Source organism: Bombina bombina, chromosome 10 (genome assembly GCF_027579735.1).
Source record: "Bombina bombina isolate aBomBom1 chromosome 10, aBomBom1.pri, whole genome shotgun sequence".
Lineage (NCBI taxonomy): Eukaryota > Metazoa > Chordata > Amphibia > Anura > Bombinatoridae > Bombina > Bombina bombina.
The window spans coordinates 47,955,621-47,971,365 of record NC_069508.1 but is presented as its reverse complement, the minus strand read 5'-3'; the positions used below and the strand labels follow the sequence as shown (position 1 = coordinate 47,971,365).

Sequence of the window (15,745 nt, the reverse complement as noted above, 5' to 3'; positions counted from 1 at the left end):
ACATCAATCATCAGGGAGGAACAAGGAGTTCCTTAGCGATGACAGAAGTATCTAAGACAATTCGGTGGGCGGAGGCTCACTCTTATCTGTCAGCAATCTACATCCCAGGAGTGGACAACTGGGAAGCGGATTTTTTGAGCAGACAGACTTTTCATCCGGGGGAATGGGAACTCCATCCGGAGGTCTTTGCCACCCTGATTCTCAGATGGGGCAGACCGGAGCTTGATCTTATTGCATCTCGTCAGAATGCCAAGCTCCCGAGATACGGATCCAGGTCCAGGGATCCTCAGGCCGAACTGATAGATGCCTTGGCAGTGCCTTGGTCGTTCAACCTAGCTTATGTGTTTCCACCGTTTGCTCTCCTTCCCCGGGTGATTGCTCGGATCAAACAGGAGAGGGCTTCGGTGATTCTCATCGCTCCTGCGTGGCCTCGCAGGACTTGGTATGCCGATCTGGTGGACATGTCCTCTCTGCCACCATGGAAGCTTCCATTGAGGCAGGACCTTCTCATTCAGGGACCTTTCCATCATCCGAATCTAGTTTCTCTGCAGCTGACTGCTTAGATTGAATGCTTGATTTTATCTAAGCAAGGGTTCTCTGATTCTGTCATTGATACCTTGATCCAGGCACGTAAGCCTGTTACTAAAAAGATTTACCATAAGATTTGGCGTAAATATCTTTATTGGTGCGAATCCAAGGGTTACTCATGGAGTAAGATTAGGATTCCTAGGATTTTATCTTTTCTCCAGGAAGGATTGGAGAAAGGGTTATCAGCAAGTTCCTTCAAGGGACAGATTTCTGCTTTATCTATTTTGCTACACAAACGTCTGGCAGATATTCCGGATGTTCAATCTTTTTGTCAGGCTCTGACTAGAATCAGGCCTGTGTTTAGACCTATTGCTCCTTCGTGGAGTTTGAATTTAGTTTGTAAGGTTCTTCAAGGAGTTCAGTTTGAACCTATGCATTCCATAGATATTAAATTGTTATCTTGGAAGGTTTTATTGTTGGTTGCTATTTCTTCTGCTCGCAGAGTTTCTGAGCTTTCGGCTTTACAATGTGATTCTCCTTACCTTAATTTTCATTCCGATAAGGTAGTGTTACCTAATCCTAAGAAGGAACGTCTGTTACATAACTGGACATGGTCCGTGCCCTGAAGTTTTACTTGCAGGCGACTAAAGAATTTCGTCAATCATCTTAATTATTTGTTGTCTTTTCCGGGAAACATAGGGGTCAGAAAGCTACGGCTACCTCTTTCTTTCTGGCTGAAGAGTTTCATCTGTTGTGCATATGAGACTGCTGGACAGCAGCCTCCTGAAAGAATTATGGCTCATTCTACTGTGGATTCCTCATGGGCATTTAAAAATGATTCTTCTGTTGAACAGATTTGCAAGGCTGCAACTTGGTCGTCTCTTCACACTTTTTCCAAATATTACAAATTTGATACTTTTGCCTCGTCAGAGGCTGTTTTTGGGAGACAGGTTCTTCAAGCAGTGGTGCCTTCCGTTTAGGTTCCTGTCTTGTCCCTCCCTTTCATCCGTGTCCTATAGCTTTGGTATTGTATCCCATAAGTAAGGATGAAATCTGTGGACTCGTCATATCTTGTAAAAGAAAGGGAAATTTATGCTTACCTGATAAATTTATTTCTTTTACGATATGACGAGTCCATGGCCCACCCTGTCATTTTCTAAGACAGGTCTTTATTTTTGCTAAACTTCAGTCACCTCTGCACCTTGGCTTTTCCTTTCTCTTCCTAACTTTGATCGAATGACTGGAGTGGAAGGGAAGGGAGGAGCTATATATATATTCAGCTCTGCTGTGGTGCTCTTTGCCTCCTCCTGCTGACCAGGAGGCGATATCCCATAAGTAAGGATGAAATCCGTGAACTTGTCATATCGTAAAAGAAATAAATATATCAGGTAAGCATAAATTTCCTTTTTTTTATTATTATATAGGCCCTTTAAGCATCCAATTATGGTTCAGTCCTGGACTTGCAAGGTAGTGTGCATCTAATATGTGCATGCAGTCATGTTTACCTCAGCAGCTGAAGGTTAAAGGGACTGGAAACACAGTATTTGTATTTCATGATTAAGATAGAGCAGGGTTTTTTTTTGGGTTTCATATCCCTTTAACTTTGAAATACCATGATTACAGTAAAGCAAAGTGTGTCAACACTGTCAGTCAACACTGCATAAAGGGACAGTTTACTCAAAAAATGTCTCCCCTTTAATTTGTTACCAATGATCCACTTTATCTGCTGGAGTGTACTAAATTGTTTACAAGTATTTCCATTACACTTATATTGGCATTTGAAATTGTTTATTTAGCCTGTGGTATCCCCACCCATCCTGAAAGTTTTTGGCCTCAAGGCCAAACTGTTAACACAGCCAGAAGAAGAAATTACACTCCCAGTGGGTTATAGAAGAGATAAGGTAATAAAATGTTAATTTTTCATTGTTCTCTCAAAGTATTGGTGATTGGTTTATGGACAAATATAAGATAAAGAAGCAGGTATATGTACACAATGTGATAAAGTAATGAGCTCTGATTATACCTACAAGCTCCACCCACTTTATTAGGTTGTGGCTTCCAAACACAAAATCAGCTAATTTGTATACATAAATAACCCTTAAAAAAGCAAATATCATACATTTTATACTCTGCAGCTGGTAAAAAAAGGTAATTAACACATTTAAGGGAAGAACAATTGTCTAGTATACTGTCCCTTCTAAGCTTTTTTTTTTTTTTTTCTTCTTTTCTGCAGGTGACAGTAAAAATAGCTCTGGATCACAGAACACTTATAGGGATATGAAACAGAGCTCCTTTAGTTAAAACAAATGTTTAATCAAAGTAAACATATATATATATAAAAAAAACTAAACGAAAAGCAGATTGTGTAAACCCCCCCCCCCCCACCAACAAACACCTTTATTACAAAATGAGCATTTAGAATTTCTTGTTGTACCTACCGCCTTTTTGAGAGATAAGGATACCTGTTTTGAATGGAAGTTGCATTCTTTATCTTTGAGCCTGGGCAAAACTGACTTACTGTCTCTGAAGCATTTGAATAGTAATCCAGCTCAAGTTACTCTAGAAGATTTGAGATCAAGCTAGATAAGTTTTTCTGTAGGTACCTCAGCCTCCTTGCAGCGCTGTGACACAGCAATGGACACTGCACAAATTAAGTTAAAATAAATAAGACAAAATCTTTTTTTAAAATGAGATTTTTTAAGTAAAATAGCTTTCTTTTACATGTTCATGTGCCATTTACTTGTCGGCTTTTTTACAGCTGTGCTTCCTCACTTTCAACTTATTTAGCATATAGGTAACGTCAATTGGATGAAAGTCAAACATGGATAAATGTGATTTTATATAGATATATTATGATAGTAAAGTTTTGTGGTCACTGACTGATAGTAACAAGTAACAGAAATAGGGCAGTCTGCAAACAGGCCATTCTTTCTATTTTAAACCATTTTAAAGTGAGTGCAGTGATAAATTTAATATAAAGTAACAGCATTTTATATTAACACACTTGTTAATTTATTGACCCCTGATAATTAGTTGCTGTTTTTTTTATGTAAACGTTCGAAAACACCTTTGTATGGGTTCTTATTACGGTAACATCTTGTGACCTGCTTTTTTTTTTTTTAAACTTTCCCTAAGGTGCTATGCGTGCAGACATTTTATTTGTGTATTAAAAAATAAATAAAATTCTGGATGACATTTATGTTTCAGTTTATTCACAGTGGGTTAGTGCCAAAACAGTGTGGTGGTTTTCAGCCTTCAGTGCTTTAGACACTGCTGTCTTAACAGAATATTTTGCCAGCCGGGTGGCATTATGAAGTAGCTGGGTGTGGGCAGTGTAATATTTTCTAGTAAAATATCATTTTCTACTATCCAAAGAGCAAATTAATTGCTTAACTTTAATTTTGAATTCTTTCAAAATGATCTGCAGAAATGTTTTAACTAAAAAAAATCTCATCGCAGAAAGTGAAGAAAAGTTCTGCCTCTGGGATTTTGAATCGCACAGAAAACAAGAATGTATTTAAAGGGACAGTCAACCATAGAATTGTTATTGTTTTAAAAGATAGATAATCCCTTTATTACTCATTCCCCAGTTTTGCACAACCAACAGTTATATTAATGTACTTTTTACCTCTGTAATTACCTTGTGTCTAGGAACCTTCTTCCAGCCCCCTGATCACATGACTGTGACTGTTTATTATCTATTGTCTTAAATTTAGCATTGTATTGTGCTAGATCTTAAATAACTTTCTGTGCCTGAACACAGTGTTCTCTATATAGCACACGTGTACTTTCTGTCTTTGTGTTGAAAAGAGATTTAAAAAGAATGTGATAAGAGGCAGCCCTCAAAGGCTTAGAAATTAGCATATGAGCCTACCTATGTTTAGTTTAAACTAAAAATACCAAGAGAAAAAAGCAAATTTGATGATAAAAGTAAATTGGAAAGTCGATTAAAATTAAAAGTCCTATCTGAATAATGAAAGTTTAATTTATACTTGACTGTCCCTTTAATGATGATTTGTGCAATAAAATTGAACATTTCTTTTAATATTGGCTAATTTTATCCGGGTGGTCGGTAAAATCAGCCAGCCATTGCTCCAGCTAAAAAATGTCTTTGGGAGAACAGACTACTGTTATGCGGCTGACATTAGCTAAACAAGTTTTGTAGGTGTTTGTATAGTCTCCAGATTTTATGTTGTGTAGTTGTTAAGGGATTTGTCATTATGTAGTTTAAATCAGTGACAAGTATCCCCATCCGGGGATGTCTCTAGTTCTCAGCTGAGGGTGGCACAAAGGATTTAAGTTAAACGCAAAAAGTTCCTAAATTGGTTATCATATAGCTTAAAGTATCTAATTTTAAAGATTTTTATGCAGTTGAACAGTTTTACTTAGTTTAACCCTATGATCATTATTTACCAGGTTGTGTGTATACAATGCATGCATGAGCAAATTGTCTTTATTGCCCTTTTTTAAATGGATATAAAACCCAAAGACTTCCTATTTGTGATTCAGACAGAGCATACAATTTAAAAAAAACAAAAACATACTTATATGCTGTATCTGAATTATGGTTTACTGTCCATGTTTCATTACCAGATTTGCTCCTTTACTCCAAGGACCGATGGAGAACGTGCAATACCTAATGAGATGTTTTGTTAGGATGGAAACTAGAAATCCACTAAACTTTGAACTGGGGGATTTTGCGCTCATGTGCTATGCCGCCCCCTGCCCGCACACAGCCAATGATGCGTGGGCAGGAGCTGTCAATCTTCCCGGTCGGACGAGACCGGGGAAATTGACATTTTCCACCTAGGAGGTGGCTAGAGGTTAGAGAAGCAGTGGTCTGGTGACCGCTTCTTCATAAATACGGAATGCAGGTTCTCTTTTAAGAACCTGCAGTCGTAGGGGGGGGTGAAGGCTGGCAAAGCCTTTGATAAATCGACCCCTAAGTGTTTCAAGGGTCAGTAAATTTAACACATTTGAAACGGTTGCATGTGTTGTAAATTCTCATTCGCATCAATTTTTCTTTATAAAATTTAAATAATATATTAAACTTTTTTTTTTTTTAAATCAGCCGTTGCTCTTCAGTTCCCCCTCAAGCCACCTCCTTATTTGGGGTTTGTTATACCTCCTTAGTGCAGCCAACCGTTGTCATTCACGCCCCCTTTTCCTCCCACGAAAGCTTATTCACGATGCTGTATCGTCAGAGCGTCGTTGCTGCACTACACTAGCGTTTTATCTGTCGCATCACAGGGATTGCACTTGCAATATGAAAACATGCGTAGATTAAGTACAAGAGGAAACCCAGAGGTGAATACTGAAACCGATCAGTAAGACTTTCATTGGATAAGCGGTAAAACTTTGAAAGATATAAAAATATACCAAAGGTTTGGGCGGACAGGCGGTGATACACAGAGGTAATATTTATAAACATTTTCTTCTTAAATGGAAAGAGTCCACAGCTGCATTCATTACTTTTGAGAATTAAGAACCTGGCCACCAGGAGGAGGCAAAGACAACCCAGCCAAAGGCTTAAATACTCCTTCCACTAACCTCATTCCCCAGTCATTCTTTGCCTTTTGTCCCAGGAGGTTGGCAGAGAAGTGTCAGAATTTAATTTTGTTTTTGTCTCTTATGGAGGGTAGTACTCTTCGGCATGGGACAGGAGTTTTAAGTAGTCCTGTCAGTCTCTCAGTGAGGGCTTGGATGAAAGAGTCCGGAGATGCAGGGAGTTTTTCTGCAAAACTATCCCGACTCATATTAACAGCTCCTCAAGCAACCGGCGTTGTCTAACTTCACTTCGCTGCCTGCTTCTTCTCTCAAGTCCATGGCGGAGGCGATGCTACTATCCGTCACACTTGAAAGGCTGTGTTCTTGTTCCACTGCGTAGATTCCGGTTAGATCGTTTCATTTTACTTTATTCATCAATGTACTGTAAATGTTTCCCCGAGAGGCTACCACCTTGCGGGCCTAACTTATCATAAGGGTCTCAGTGAGTCTCTCTTAGTATCTTGGAATTGAGGGTTAATATCTCCTTAGGGGGGGGTTTATAATCATGTTTATGTGATTCAACCTGCTTATGTGATTCAACCTGCTTATGTGTGATGTTTACTGGGCTCGTGGTTTGGAACATTGAGGCCTTTGGAAGTGACGCAGCCTTTTGGATGGGTGCGTTTTTTTGGACTGTACGGTTCACCTTGTGTTCGGGCGTGGTTCTGTTCCATTTTTCAATTTCCGCATTCCCGACTGCGTGGCGAAGAAACTTTTTTAGTCCGCAGGGGTCTGGTCATAGGAGGTGGTGAGTGCCCCAGCCATTGGGGGTGTCAGGTGCCGTTTTTGTTTTTAATACTTTAGTCCATATTTAAATATCCTCTATCCAGTTATGGAGGATTCTGATACTGAGACTGTTATTTTCAGATTCTGTGTCCGGTGACGAATCCGGAGTGGCCTCGTTGACACCTGTCAACTTAGTTTTGTTCCGTATGCTATTTCAGAGCGCCTGGTTCCTCGGACAATCAAGGGACTGCTGAGCCATCCGCCTCTGGGGGTCCTGTCCTCCGAGAGGTGAGTTCCCTACCAAATCATGCTTCTACACATGCGGGTAACCCAGTTTGATTCCTCCATGTGGTGTGGCGTGTCCCCCCCCCCCCAGAGGTTGCAGCACGTTTTCGCTTCCACATAATGGTGGCGATTGTTCGTCTGCGGAGTCCAGACGTTTATTGGAGAACGTGCTCGTGCCCTATTGTCCCGGGCCTTCCGCCTTGGTTGTCATTTGTTTGAGATCTTTCCCAGATTTGTAATATAGGGCTCAGTTTGGCTGGTTCTGCGGGTAGGCCTGTGTCTTTTTGGGTGTTGATCTCCGGGTTGCCTTGTATTTTATTTGTATCCGATGGGATTTTTTTTTTTCGGGAACCTTCTAGGATTGATACTCTATTACTTCTTCGGAAGTTATTTTGGACATGTTAGTCCTATGTTGTCTGTTTTCTGTTTTTCTCCCCTATGAGGGAGAATTTATGCAGCTTGACAGTTGGGACCCTAGGTGCAGGCTGGTCCTGTCGGGTTCGTTCGGTCTTGCGGCTGTTCAGACACGTGGCGCTGTTCTACTTGAAGCGCCGAGTGCTCAGGTTATCATTGTTTTCCATGTTCAACTAAGCATTCAAGAGGACCTGTTGGTTCGTAAGGTGAAGGATAGCCTTCAGTCATAGATGACGGGCAGGGGAGTTTTCTGCTGCGTCACTCTGACATCTGATTCCATCAGAACCTAGAGTTTTCCTCCCCCATGTGGTGAAGGGGTTGGAGGGCTTAATGCTCCTTATGTGTGGTTTGGCCTTTTGTTTTTAGGCCTCTGGATTTGTCCTTTTGGGCTTGATACAACAGCTTGTACAGGATAGCTTTCTTGCATGCGGAAGGTTTGCAGTTTGAAACTTGTTGCAGCTCTTGACACCTTGCAGGTGTAAGCGTATGCTGTTTATAGTGTATCTAGATGCTGCTCTTAGTCTGACGTGTACGATCTGTCTGAGTTATAAGGGACCTTTTGGGTCTTCTTCCATTGTCTCCGGGTGAGTGGATCTCCTTTTTAGGGATCTGTGTTTCCAACTGATGGTTTTTCCCTGTGGGGACTTTTGTTTAGCTCTGAGTTTTCAGGAGCTGGGTAGGCTTAGTGCCTTTCTCTTGTGTCCTCTGCTTGTGCGGAGGTGATAAGCAGACTAGTCCTGCTAGTAGGATTTTTTATTTTTTTGACCTCGAGGTATCCCTTGGTCGTCCTGAGGCTCTGAGAAGTATCTTCATAGGACTTCTAGCCTTGCGCCTGGTTCCTTCCTTTGGTTGGGGCTATCGAGTTCTTCTCACTATCTGGATTTTCTGGCTATGCATCTATACCCTTGTGTCTGGCTTTTTGGCCAGTTGTGGTGGTTAGTTCTAGGGTAAGGTTTGCCTGAACTATTAGGTGCCCAGACCTTTTTTTTCTCCCTGAGACTTCTGGTTGCTGTAGCTTCATTTGGCCTTTTTCCTGACCCAGTCTTGGGTGGTTTTGGAATCTAGGATCTCAGGGCTGATAGGGGAGTTTTCACGGTGGTGGAAACTTGGGCTATATCCTTGCTCCATCTACCTAACCTGGTCTTGGTTGGCCAGGTTTTCGGAGTATTTTTTACTCTGTCACAGAATGGCCCATGTCTTCTGGTGGTTAGCCGTGTGGCTTGAGCTGCAAGGGTGGTTGGGTCATATCCAGCTGCTGGCATTCGATGTCCAATTCTGGTGCACCTTAGGATTGCATTCCCCTGGTTAGCTTGCCAGTGTTTCTGTAGCTTCCCTGCTCTGCAGGCGAATGGGTTGGCTGTGCCTCTTCTTGGCAAGCTACTTGTAGGGGGGTCCTTTTCTAGGACATCTGTGTTGGGAATTTCTCTTACCATTAGGCGGTGACTTCGGGCCTTGAGGACAGTTGTTGCCCTTCTGGCATCATCCCTTTTCTTTAGGGGATCTTCTCCTCCCTATGGAGATGGAGTCCTCGCTTGGGGCTTCTCCTGGATGGGAGGCGGAAAGGTGGGATTGTCTGTTTTCAGAGTCGGGTTGTACTTGTACTCTGTGGGGATGGCTGTGCTATCCTTGCGCTCGTTCCTGTTTGGGATTCTTTTGTTCTCCTGTCTTGGATCCCTGAGGCTGGGTTGGTCCACCTGGGTGTGGGTCTGCAGGTCAGGATGGCCGAGCAGTCTTAGGAACTGCGTTTGGATCGCAGTTTCCTCTGGAGATGTGAGCTTGGTTGAGTCTATCCTGTTAGCTTAGTCTGCTAGGGTATAGATTTTCCTTTCAACTTGCTCCATTGATTAGAAGAGGGTTTACTCTTCCTTCAGGTTCTGAGGGTATACTCTCCTTCTCGGGGGGCCTCGAATGAGGTTTTGTGTTCCCCTTTTTTGGGGACTTGTGTGTAGGTCTGGCGACTTAGGTTGCCTGGTATGTGCCCTCTGTCTGGGGGTTGCTTTTGTGGTCTATTCCTTGCTTGACTGCTTCTTCCTCGCAAGTACTCTGTGTCGTCCTGTTATGGACTCTGTGTTCTTAAACTTGTTTTTTTTTCACCTGGGTGTATTACACACTTTTTCATGGTCGAATGCTTTAGTATTCGATGGTCAGTCACTGGGAGGACTTTGCCTCTTCAGTTGCATTCCATGCTTGCAGGATGTTGGAGAGACGTCTGTTCTGTCTCTGTGCCCGGTCTTATCCCGGGTTTCGCTTGGTATAGGCGTGGCCTCCTTTCCCTGTTTGGGCCCCTTTGGATCTCTGTGAGCTGGGCTCACTCATGGAGGTGTTCTTTTTGTATTAAGGGACCTTTCGGTTTCCTTGGTTCCCCTTCCCCTTGTTCCCATGGGGGTTTCGACTGGTGTCTCCATTTGTGGAGATGAGCGGTGGGGGACCGTTTGTTGGGCAACAGTGTCTTCTATAGGACTGTTGGCTCAGTCAGGTCTGTTTACGGTCTCTAGTTTGGCTTCTGGACTAACTGCGAGTCAGTGTCATTGGGGCTTTTCCTCTTACAATTTTCTCGGCTTGGGACGAAGCAGGTTTTTTTTATTGGGTAGAGGTTCAGGCCTGGTGCCCTCAGTATGGGCCGCCTCTTGTACCCTTCCGTTTTTGGCATTCAGTGTCTTCTATAGCTTGGGTATTGGTTTCCCAAAAGTAATGAATGCAGCTGTGGACTCTTTCCATTTATGAAGAAAAACATAAATTATGCTTGCCTGATAATTTCCTTTTCTTCTGATGGAGAGAGTCCACAGCTCCCCACCCGTAATTTTATGGGGGGCGTCCTTTTATATTCTTCTGGCACCTTTCACCCTGATATTTCTTCTACTGTTCCTTGTTCCTCTGCAGTATGACTGGGGGATGAGGGGAGTGGGAGGAGTACTTAAAGGGCCACTAAAACCAAAATCTTTCTTTCATGATTGAGATAGAGAATAGAAATTTAAACATTACAATTTACTTCCATTATTTATTTTGCTTCATTTTAAAAATATCCTTAGTTGAAGAAAAAGCAATGCACATGGTGAGCCAATCACACGAGGCTTCTATGTGCAGCAACCAATCAGCAGCTAGTGAGCATATCTAGATATGCTTTTCATCAAAGAATATCAAGAGAATAAAACAAATTAGATAATATAAGTAAATTAGAAAGATGTTTAAAATTGCATTCTCTTTCTAAATCATAAAAGAAAAAATGTGGGTGGCATGTCCCTTTAAGCCTTTGGCTGGGTTGTCTTTGCCTTCTCCTGGTGGCTAGGTTCTTAATTCACAAAAGTAATGAATGCATCCGTGGACTCTTTCCATCAGAAGAAAAGGAAATTATCAGGTAAGCATAATTTGAATTGAATGATAAATTATAAATAAAACTCATAATAAATGCATAGGGTATTTGATAAATTTGATTCACGTTTTCTGAGTTTACTGTCCCCTTTTTAATGTTGACGTTACTGTCCCTTTAAAGGGACAGTGTACTGTAAAGTTCTTTCACTTTAATGTGTTTCCAGTGACTTGTTAGGCCAGCTGAAAAGTATAAAATGTATGAGAAATTGCTTCTTTTGGTTTGTTTGTATATGAAATAGTTGGTTTGTTCTTTAAAACCATAACCCATTGAAATGGGTTGAGCTTGCAGGGAAAGCAGATATCCTTATCACTTTCTGTACACACATGCTTCTTTATCTGTCTGCTTACCAAAGCCTGATACTTATAGAGAACAATTGAAAATTAGCATTTTATTACTTATCTCTCCTAACTCGCACAGGGAGTGTAATTGTATTCCTTATCTCTCCTAACCCCCACTGAAAGTGTAAATTCGTCTGCTGATTGTTTGCACAGCTTTTCTATAGCCAATACTTAAAGGTACATGAAACCCAATCCCCCCCCCCCCCCCAGGATTCAAACAGAGCATGTGATTTTTAAACAACTTTCCAATTTACTTCTGTTATCTAATTTGCTTATCTCTCTTGGTATCCTTTAGTTGAAAATTATACCTAGGTAGTCTCAGGCGCAGCAATGCATTACTGGGAGGTGGCTGCACACAAATGCCTCTTGTCATTGGTTCCCCAGATGTTCTGTTGGCTCCCAGTGCATTGCTGCTCCTTCAAGAAAGGAATACCAAGAGAATGAAGCGCATTTCTTAAGTGGAATTTTGTTTAAAATCAGATGCTGTGGGTCCCTTTTAAGTAAATAATTTCATTATGGATACCACGGGCAAAAATGGCTATTTGAAATTATGGAATAAAGGTAAATTGGCTATTAACTGTTTATTACACTCCAGTAGGTGAAATGGATCTTTGGGAACAAATTAAACAGGAGAAACATTTAGGGTACGCATTCACTTTAAGTTGTGCTTGCCTCTAGAAAGTACTCTATTGTTTTATGAGCATAAACACCTGACCCTATTCCCTCATATAATTAGCAATTCCCACCCCCTACAGACTCCCATTGCTTGAGGTGCATGTCACTTGCATAGCTAGCCCTGCAGTACATGTCTAATGTGACCTTTTTACTCACTGTAGCTATAGGGCAGGGGAGAATGGAACCTATTGCCATAGCTTCTATATTTATTGAAACAATTCTGTCTAGTTTTAATGGTCTATATCAGGGTTCTTCAAACATTTTCCCCCAAGACCCAGTGCCATGATACCTGCATGCAGCTGCGGTTGTTTCCCAACAAAAGGAACATTTAAATCCTGCTAAATCGGTCCTTTTTTTCTTTTCTTTTTTTCTAAATGATATTTATTTGCCAGTGCAGTGTGTATACATGTATAATATGTATTATTATTATGTATATTTGCATATATGCATCAGAAATAAATATTCCTTGGACATTCTAATGGTAACTCCATTGCAAATATAACTTGTCACAGTATCTAATGCGGCAATTTAGTAGCCTGAGCCAAGATGTGCATTGTATCAAAGGCTGTAAATTGCTAATAATATCTTAGGTGGTTTTGACTGACTGTTTGATACCTGTTAAGCTTGTTGTGTGCTCTAGGATTATGTTGCAAATCTCTATTTGATGTAAATATATGTAAACAGGGATTTCAATGCCAGCCTGTTCAATAACAAACAACAACTCCTGACAGTAGTTGAAGTGCTGTTAACCATTTATCCAGCTAAACAAGGCAAATCTAAATCCGAGATGTTTATCAGCCACTCTTATGTTTTACAAGGTGACCACATACACTTGTACTCCATAAAATGATATAATGTGACTTGATGATCTTGTAGCCACTGCTCCTGGAATTGGTAGTTAGTATATTTACTAAAAATATTTTCTAGCAGACTTGGGGGTCAATTTATCAAGCTGCGGCGGACAGGGGCGCATATACGTGCCACTGTCCGCCGCAGCTCGACTCTGGCGGGCTGAAAGGTTAGGAAAGCAGCAGACTGATGACTACTGGTTGTTAAATACGGACTGCAGGTTCTCTTGTGAGAGCCTGCAATTGTAGGGGGTCAAAAGGCTTGCGAAACCCCTTAAGACTGATACCAGTTTGTTTTATTAAACTTGAGGCAAATGTTACTTGTTTTTGTTTTATATCCTCACATTTGTTTGAAACATGTTTGTGTTCTCTAAATCCTTTTTCAAATGGAAACAACTACAATGTGACTGTGGGGATTGTCTTTATCACCATTAAAGGGACAGTCAAGTCCAAAAAAACCTCATGTTTCAAACTGGGCATGTCATTTTAAACAACTTTCCAACTTACTTTATCACCAATTTTGCTTTGTTGTTTTGGTATTCTTAGTTGAAAGCTAAACCTAGGAAGGCTCATATGATAATTTCTAAGTCCGCCTCTTGTCACATGCTTTTTTAATTTGCTTTTCACAACAGGGGATCGCTAGTTCATGTAGGCCATATAGATAACATTGTGATCACGCTTGTGGCAGACACTGCACTAATTGGCTAAAATGAAGGTCAATAGATGATAGATAAAATGTCGTGATCAGGGGGCTGTCAGAAGAAACTTAGATACAAGGTAATCAGAGGTAAAAAGTATATTAATATAACAGTGTTGGTTATGCAAAACTGGGGAATGGGTAATAAAGGGATTATTTATCTTTTTTAAATAACAATAATTCTGGTGTTGACTGTCCCTTTAAAGGGAAACTGAACCCAAATGTTTTATTTTGTGATTCAGATAGAGCATGCAATTTTAAGCAACTTTCTAATTTACTCCTATTATCAATTTTTTTTCATTCTTTTGGTATCTTTTTTTTTTTTTTTTTTTTTTTTTTTTTTTTTTTTGAAAAGCAAGAATGTAAGTTTAGATGCCGGGCCATTTTTGGGGAACAACCTGGGTTGTTCTTGCTGATTGGTGGATAAATTCACCCACCAATAAAAAAAAAAAGTGCTATCCAGCGTCCTAAACCAACATTGGCTGATTTTGGCAGACAGATAATATAAAGTGATAAAATAAGGTTGATTTCCCCTCAAGAACACATTTTAATTGTTGGCGGTTTTAAAGAACAAATCTAACTATTTCAATAACACAAATAAATCTAAATAAGCAATGTCTCATAAGTTTTATACTCTAATATTATTATTCTAATGCAATTTGTTTTCTTTAAGTTGTTCCCAAATACTTATTTTACCTACTGTAGTAAATTGTTTATGTATTGGTCCTTCGCCTTTATTGTGTTGAAGCCGTCACCTATACTTTAAATTTCAGTATTGTAGTATTATCTGTAGTATAAGCTGTGTAAGCAAGAGGCAGCATCAGAAATGAACCCCCAGTGCAGGTGGGAGAGCCTAGCCCATCTGAAGGTGGTTTTATGTTGCTGCATTGAATACAGTGAACTCTTATCAGCTGTTTGAGTACATTTTCCCCTTTAATTGCATTTTTAAAATCCTGATCACCTTTGCTTTTGCCCTATCATGTGCACACTTTAATTTTACTGTCCCTTTAAAAGAGTGTACTGTAAAAATAATTTTACCGTAATGTTTTTAAGACTTTTGATACCTGCCGCAGAGTTTTAAATGTGTGGGAAATTGCTCCTTTATGTATATCGTTGTAAATGAATTAGCTGTCTCTAATTGAAATCCAGAACCCAATTTAATGGGTGGCGCTTGCAGGGAGAGTAGACTTCATTAGCTTATCTTTTTATTTACACAAAATCCTCCTTTATTTTATCTCACGTATACGCTGTGAGACCAATACTTTGAGGGAACAGTGGACAATTAATATTTTAGTATCTTTCCGTCTTGTTGTTTGTTTGTGATACATACAATTCTGCTGTATTTAAAGTGAATGTCAAGTTTGATGAATCAGTGCCCGGTTTTTAAAAACAGTGGCACTTTCATCAAACTTTATATTTACACGTTTTGTTAAAATACTTCGCTTTTGAGTCTTAAAAGCCGCTCCAGCGCTTCCACCGCCCGTCGCAAGTCTCTTCATATGTCAAAAATGACAAATCCAGGTTCCTCCAATCACGGCGTTGCCTCAGGCAATGATTCCCCTGGGGGGAAGCTGTGATTGGAGGATGCCGTATTCGTCAATGCTGATGTATGAAGTGATGAGCGGCAGGAGGGGCAATCGCTGGAGCGGCTTTTAAGATTAAAAGGTAAGTATTTTAACAAAACAAGTGAAATGTAAAGTTTGAATAAAAGTGCCCCGGTTTTTAATAGGGTTTTTAAAAACCTTGCACTGATTCATCAAACTTGCCATTCACTTTAATGATCTTTTATTGAGATTGAGACTCTGTTCTAGATATGTATATTTGTATGTGTGTTCTGCTTAAAAGGTTAATTATCAAAGTACTTGTCTCTGATTTTGAGAGCTATACTTATGCTACAGATACGCGTCACATGTATTCTAGGGGGAGGGCAAATCTCTTATTGGAAACAGACTTCTTTATCAAATGTCCATGCAAGTTGCCTGTTTCTTGTGATAGCCATGAGGGATTTGCTTTGATGAATAAGGCCTATGAAATTGTGCAGGAGGGTTGTTCTCACTGTGAAGGTAAAAAAATAGAAGATTAAAGTTGATTTTCTTCATTGACCACATTTTTAGGGAGATGGGGCACAAAACTTTATTAGGGTTCTTATCACACCAAGGCAGAACGTACTGTGACCTGCAATGTCACCTCTTAAAATGCATCGCGTCTGCAGAAGGAACAGGACACGCAGGAACTATTGGTGCTTTGGCTTTTGTTTTTTTGTGTTTTTTCCCCTTAACACAGTACAGCCAGAGTTGTAAAATACGGAGCAGCTCTG

The 15,745-nt window shown here is 40.4% G+C and overlaps 1 protein-coding gene across 1 annotated transcript in view; it reads left to right on the top strand.

The window, feature by feature from the left end:
• Window positions 1–15,745, top strand: part of CNN3 (calponin 3) — a 72,627-nt gene that overhangs the window by 26,192 nt on the left and 30,690 nt on the right. The gene's annotated exons all lie outside the window — the stretch shown is intronic.